Here is a 6000-nt window from a genome sequence, read left to right on the forward strand (position 1 = left end):
TACATGTTTCTATATTGTGATCTATTTACACAAAGTTAGGTTAGGTCCATCATTTATGTTGAATAGACACGCCCCAAATTTACGCTGCTGCACTGACATTGAACTGTATGCTTGCCCTGGGTCGGTGTGTCCAACAGGTCAAAACAAGCTCAAAACAAAGTGTCAATTTAGGCACATTTTGGCTTTACGCCAGATATCAAGGGGAGAATTTGAACAAGGTAATATGCTGCATTTGTAGGCAAAAAAAGTCTCAGTGTCATCTTACATCTTAGTAATGAATCATCCTGCAATGACTGGCAGCAGCACAACTGCCTCAGGAGGAGGTACAACCTCAGACCAGCAGGTTCGATTTCAGCTTTCTGTCTCTTACTCAGCTTTTGCTCTCAGACATTAGTTTTTATCATCTAAACTCGTGTCAGCAGAGCAGCAGTTAGTCAGAATCAAACCTGTACTGTGGTGTGCGGCAAAGTTCGGGTCTGTAGCCTGCTTGCTAAGCTAACGTTAAGCTAGCCAATCAAATTAAAGATCCAAACACCTCAGAACAGGTTTAATTTCTCTTTCCTGTTGCTTCAGCTCCAGCTGCTCCACTTCACTCCCTCAGATTTGAATCATCATCTAAACTTGGGTCGGTGCTTTTATCAAACATGTTCTGTGGCAAGCAGAGCTGTTATAATGCTAGTTAAACTAACAGCTAATGCTAATCAGTGGCACTGTCTGAGTTTGCAGCACTGTTTAACATTTATTTAATTGGTACATTGAAAATCATGCGCTATGGTTACAAAACTCAATCAATTTTGAATAAACGCAGGACGAGACGACAAAAGGCGTCATACTTCTTTTAAACAACCCGCTCCCCCGATAATACCGCATACTGTAAACAAGTGGAGATGGTGTGACAGTATTGAAAAGGGTAGACGGCCAAAACCTAGTTGAGTGCAAACACTGTATGTAGTTAATTATTATGAATTTTGGTATTTGTTTACACTTTGAAGTCCTCTCACCCCCAGCTCTCTACCTCAGCACCGAAATATTTATCAAATCTATGAGATTCGGGTAGGAACTGGGTAGGAACCTCTCAGAGGCACAGCCTGGTAAGTTGGGGAGCTTACTTACACTATATTACACTATATTATATAGGCCACGTAAAATGACAGAGCGGGGTCAGCGGATGCTGAGGCGCATAGTGTGCAGACTTTCTGCAGAGTCAATTGCTACAGACCTCCAAACTTCATGTGGCCTTCAGATTAGCTCAAGAACAGCGTAGAGAGCTTCATGGAATGGGTTTCCATGGCCAAGCAGCTGCATCCAAGCCTTAAATCACCAAGCAATAAAAAAGCGTCGAATGCAATGGTGTAAAGCGCCGGCACTGGACTCTAGAGCAGTGGAGACGTGTTCTCTGGAGTGACGAATCATGCTTCTCCGTCTGGCAATCCGATCGACAAGTCTGGGTTTGGCGGTTGCCAGGAGAACGGTACTTGTCTGACTGCATTGTGCCAAGTGTAAAGTTTGGTGTGGGGTTATCTTTCAGGAGTTGGGCTCGGCCCCTTAGTTCCAGTGAAAGAAACTCTTAATGCTTCAGCAGACCAAGATAATTTGGACAATTTCATGCTTCCAACTTTGTGGGAACAGTTTGGGGACGGCCCCTTCCTGTTCCAACATGACTGCACACCAGTGCTCAAAGCAAGGTCCATAAAGACATGGATGAGCGAGTTTGATGTGGAAGAACTTGACTGGCCTGCACAGAGTCCTGACCTCAACCCGACAGAACACCAGGCCGTCTCGTACAACATCAGTGTCTGACGTCACAAATGTGCTTCTGGAAGAATGGTCAAAAAGTCCCATAAACACACTCGTAAACCTTGTGGAAAGCCTTCCCAGAAGAGGTGAAGCTGAGGTGGGCCGACATCATATTAAACCCTATGGATTAAGAATGAGAAGTCATTCAAGTTCATATACTTTTGGCAATATAGTGTATGTTCCTAGGACTCTGTGTTCACAGGGTCCTATGTGCCCAAGGATCTGTGTTCCCAGGGCTCTATGCTCTTTATGTAATACACCATATGCCAAAATGATACAATAAGAGAACCAATGAAAGGTCATGGTTAATTTCATTTGATCATCAAAGGTCAAACAGGGAACAACAAGGAGCAGTTTTTTTTTTTTCAATTTTGTCATTGTCCTTGACTAGACTATCCTCCTAATTAGCTAATCAATCAACTTAGACCAGCCTCCTAATTTGCTAATTAAGCAAACTTTGTAATCAAAATAGTTTTTTGAGAAGTCAGAGTGTGGAGCACCTACACATTTTTAATTCTAGCTTTGTCTGGTGTAAGTTTGGTGCACTCCTTTTCTTTTTTTGTTGCTAGTTCTGTAGAACTTTAGCTTTCTAAATAGCAGGTTAGCAGAGTATAGTAACTTAAGATGGGATCAGAGACTGCTGTAAAGTAGGGGACCATATTTTGGCTTTCAAAAAAAGAAGACACTGGGGGCAGGAAGGTGGCAAAACCAAATCCTGGAGATTTCAGACAATTAAGAAATCCTGTTTAAGTCCCAAAAAGAGGACATGTCCTGCAAAGAGAGGATGCATGGTCACCCTACCTAAAAGGACACGGAGAGGGCAAGCTGTAAAAACAGTAGGGGCTTTGAATAAACATATATTCTTTATATATTAAGGATATAGTAAGGATATAAGGATATTACAACTAATGATATATTCTTTATATATTAAAGATATAGTAAGGATATAAGGACTAAGGATATATTCTTTATATATTCAGGATATAGTAAGGATATAAGGACTAAGGATATATCCTGTATACATTAAGGATATAGAAAGGATATAAGAATATAAGGACTAATTACAAAAAACACAATATTGGTTAAAAAAAACACATATTTTTAACAGATAGTTTCAGCTCCACTGCCACAATGTACATAACATATAGTCTTGTAAAATCACTCCCTCGTAATATTGTTCTATAGAACACCTTATTTGTGCATTATCAGACACACATTGATAATAACGACAAACTCCCCACAGTTTAATGAGAGGAGTTAATACGGGGGTGTGAGTTCATAATGTTGGGCTCCATAGTAGAGAGTTTTAATCTGCAATCGTTTTCCACACACTGTCTGTGACTGTATTTAGTGTTCACTGTAAAGAGGGATGAGAACTCACCCTCCATACTCTGCACACGTTGCTATCCATAAATCTGGCAGTGCATTTTTATTAAATTATTCAAAGTCCTGCTTACAGAAACTTCAGTGAGACTCTCCTGCTCAGGGGTTGGTGAGCGAGTGCTGGGTTGTTTGGGGAAATTATGTTTAAGTAATTGTGTGACCAGTTAATGAAATAAAGTGAAATTAAATAAAGAGTATATTTCAGAATTGTTCGATGAACCCCCAGTGTCATTGGCTGTACCCCTGAGGATAAGTGTACCCCACTTTAGCAACAGGAACCCTACACTATTCTGACTTAAAAGTGGTCAGCTCAGCTCAGTAGAACTGTCCTCCTCTCTGAATTTTATTGGATGGTTTATTGACCAATCACTCTTCATGGACACACAGCTGGGTTCAGGGGAGTCTGGTCTTCTTCTCTGAATCAGACTAAAACATTACAAAAAGGGAAAACGATGTTACAGTCATACATTCAGAAAACACATTCTAGAATGTTAAAATTTGATTCTCTGGTAAGTAAATGTCATTGAAACTCTCTTTAATTCTATATGCTTACAAAGTTTAATCTAATACAGTGGTTCTCAAACCTTCAACAGTCCTATACCCCCTCAGACATTAAACCTCCTGCTGTGACCTCCCCTGTCACTCCTTATGTATACAAACATGTGCATACTGTTAGGATGTATAAGCAAGATATTTAGCCTTGTGCAGTCAGTCCACCTTAAAACATCAAACATGTTTATGATATGATGACACATCACACCACATATCACCATAAAAACCTTGTATAAAGGTAACTTTACACTTAGTGGAATTTAATGAAGAAATGATTTATTCCAATTAACTGGGACCATTTCTCTTACTCTATTAATAGTGAAATTCTTACACAATTCAAAGAGCAGCTCGAGATTTCAAATTACTGCAATGGAAAAACAACAAAAATACAAAATGATTTTTTTCCTGACAGCAATGGTATACAGAAAGTGAATTATATGACGTTAGGCCTGTATTATAGACAAGGTACACTCTGGAATTCTGCTCAGAGCACAGAGATGAGGAAGAGGAGTGAACTTTCTTCATCTGTAATCTAAAACAGCAACACAGACGGTGATCACATGCATGTGAGTGGTCAGCTGTAAAATGAACAGCTCTTCACAATGCTCACAGATGAGCCATCGATCACCGATACAACACCTTCATCACTCACGAGTTCACACCAGAAATCTGGCTTTGTTTTAAGATTAAACTCAGATTAGCTCATAGAAGCTTCAGAGAGGATCTCTTGATAAAGAATTGGTGAGTGTAAACATCAAATGTTTTTTACAAACTCCATCATCATTTGGAGAACCCCTCAGAGAACATGTACCACAGTTTGGGAACCCCTGATATAATATGCAAAGACTCTTATTCTTCATGCAGAGTTAAATCACACAAAATGAACAACTGCATGCAGTAAAACAGTTTTCTGTACTTTCATTGTTAATTTTGTTATTTATCGGAAAATTCAAGCCCCTTGATCAATTCACTCTTCAAGAACCCTGGAATTCAGAGAAAAACATCTCATTCTTCTGTTCCACATCATTCTTAACTGAGCTTAAAAGACTTGGTATACTTTCTGAAGCCTACTCTTTTGTCTATTGAGCAGTCGGTCACTCTTCATGGACACACAGCTGGGTTCAGGTGAGTCAGATCTCTGACCCTGAACCAGTCTAGAACACAACCAACATCAGACATGATCTACAAACGTTCCTGCATGTTGGTGTAGATGAGAACATACAGTCTTTACCCCAAATCCTATAATTCTCTCACCTCTCAGCTTTCTGTGAGTGCTGCTCCTCAGAGAAGCTCATTTTGGAGGTCATGGCTCCTCCTTCAGATTAGACCTAATCCTGTAAACACACACACAGAAGTAGTGAAGTCTACATGTTAACTTCATCTGAAAGCTGTTCTCTGAAATATAGTTCTGTCTCTGAGTTCCACAGTGATGTTCTGCTCTCTCTGTGTCTGAAATGTCTTTAATCATCAAGTCAGAAAGTAAATTCTGTGTGTTGATCTTCAGTAATTACCTCTGAGCTTTTCTCTCTCTGTTTATGATCTTCTCTTCACTGAACAGAAGCTGCTGAAGGTTTCATTTCCACTGTAAACTGGTTTGGACTGGATTAGTTCAGCACCACAAGAGGAAGTGCTGGAAGGTGTTTTACAGGGTGAAGAGGGTGGAGTGATGTTGTACTGGACCAATCACAGCTCTCTCCTAAGATACCTGTCTGAACAAGTGTGATTAGGAAACAAGCAAATCCAAACAATCTGTTCAGAGTGAAAACTGGCAAGTCCACTGGTGAGTAATGACAACTCACTGTTCTTCTGTTTCACACAGTTCAAGTGGGCAAATTCTTCCAAAAGTGAGTTTCCTCTGTATGATCCACTGTTTTCAGTATTTCATTACACATGATTCACCTCGACTGTATCTATAATAAACTGGCCCAGAGTGCATGATCTCCCACAGCACTCAGTTAAATCTGATATAAGAATATCTTCAAATTTCATTGAGAAGAATTCTCTTCTTTGTGGCTGAATCTTGAACATGTAAATAAAATGTGATGTCTGTAAGAAATTGCCTGTCTACAGTGGCTGAGAAGGACAAAACAAAATAACAAAACTACAAAAGTAAAAGCAAACAAATTTACAAGATGTGAAACACTTTTACCAATACCGAAACAAATTTACAAACGGCGAATCAGATGGAAAGGGAAGGCACATTAAACAGGCAATGCTTGTTGCTGATCTATTGCGTCAATCAAACTGTTTTGTAAAGTGAATGGAGTT

At 39.7% G+C, this 6000-nt stretch overlaps 1 pseudogene; it reads right to left on the bottom strand.

Moving 5' to 3' along the window:
* Positions 1-5389, bottom strand: part of LOC118800557 — a 32232-nt pseudogene extending 26843 nt beyond the window's left edge.
* Positions 5390-6000: the final 611 nt, after the last annotated feature.

Source organism: Colossoma macropomum, unplaced genomic scaffold (genome assembly GCF_904425465.1).
Source record: "Colossoma macropomum unplaced genomic scaffold, Colossoma_macropomum, whole genome shotgun sequence".
In the NCBI taxonomy this organism is placed as follows: domain Eukaryota; kingdom Metazoa; phylum Chordata; class Actinopteri; order Characiformes; family Serrasalmidae; genus Colossoma; species Colossoma macropomum.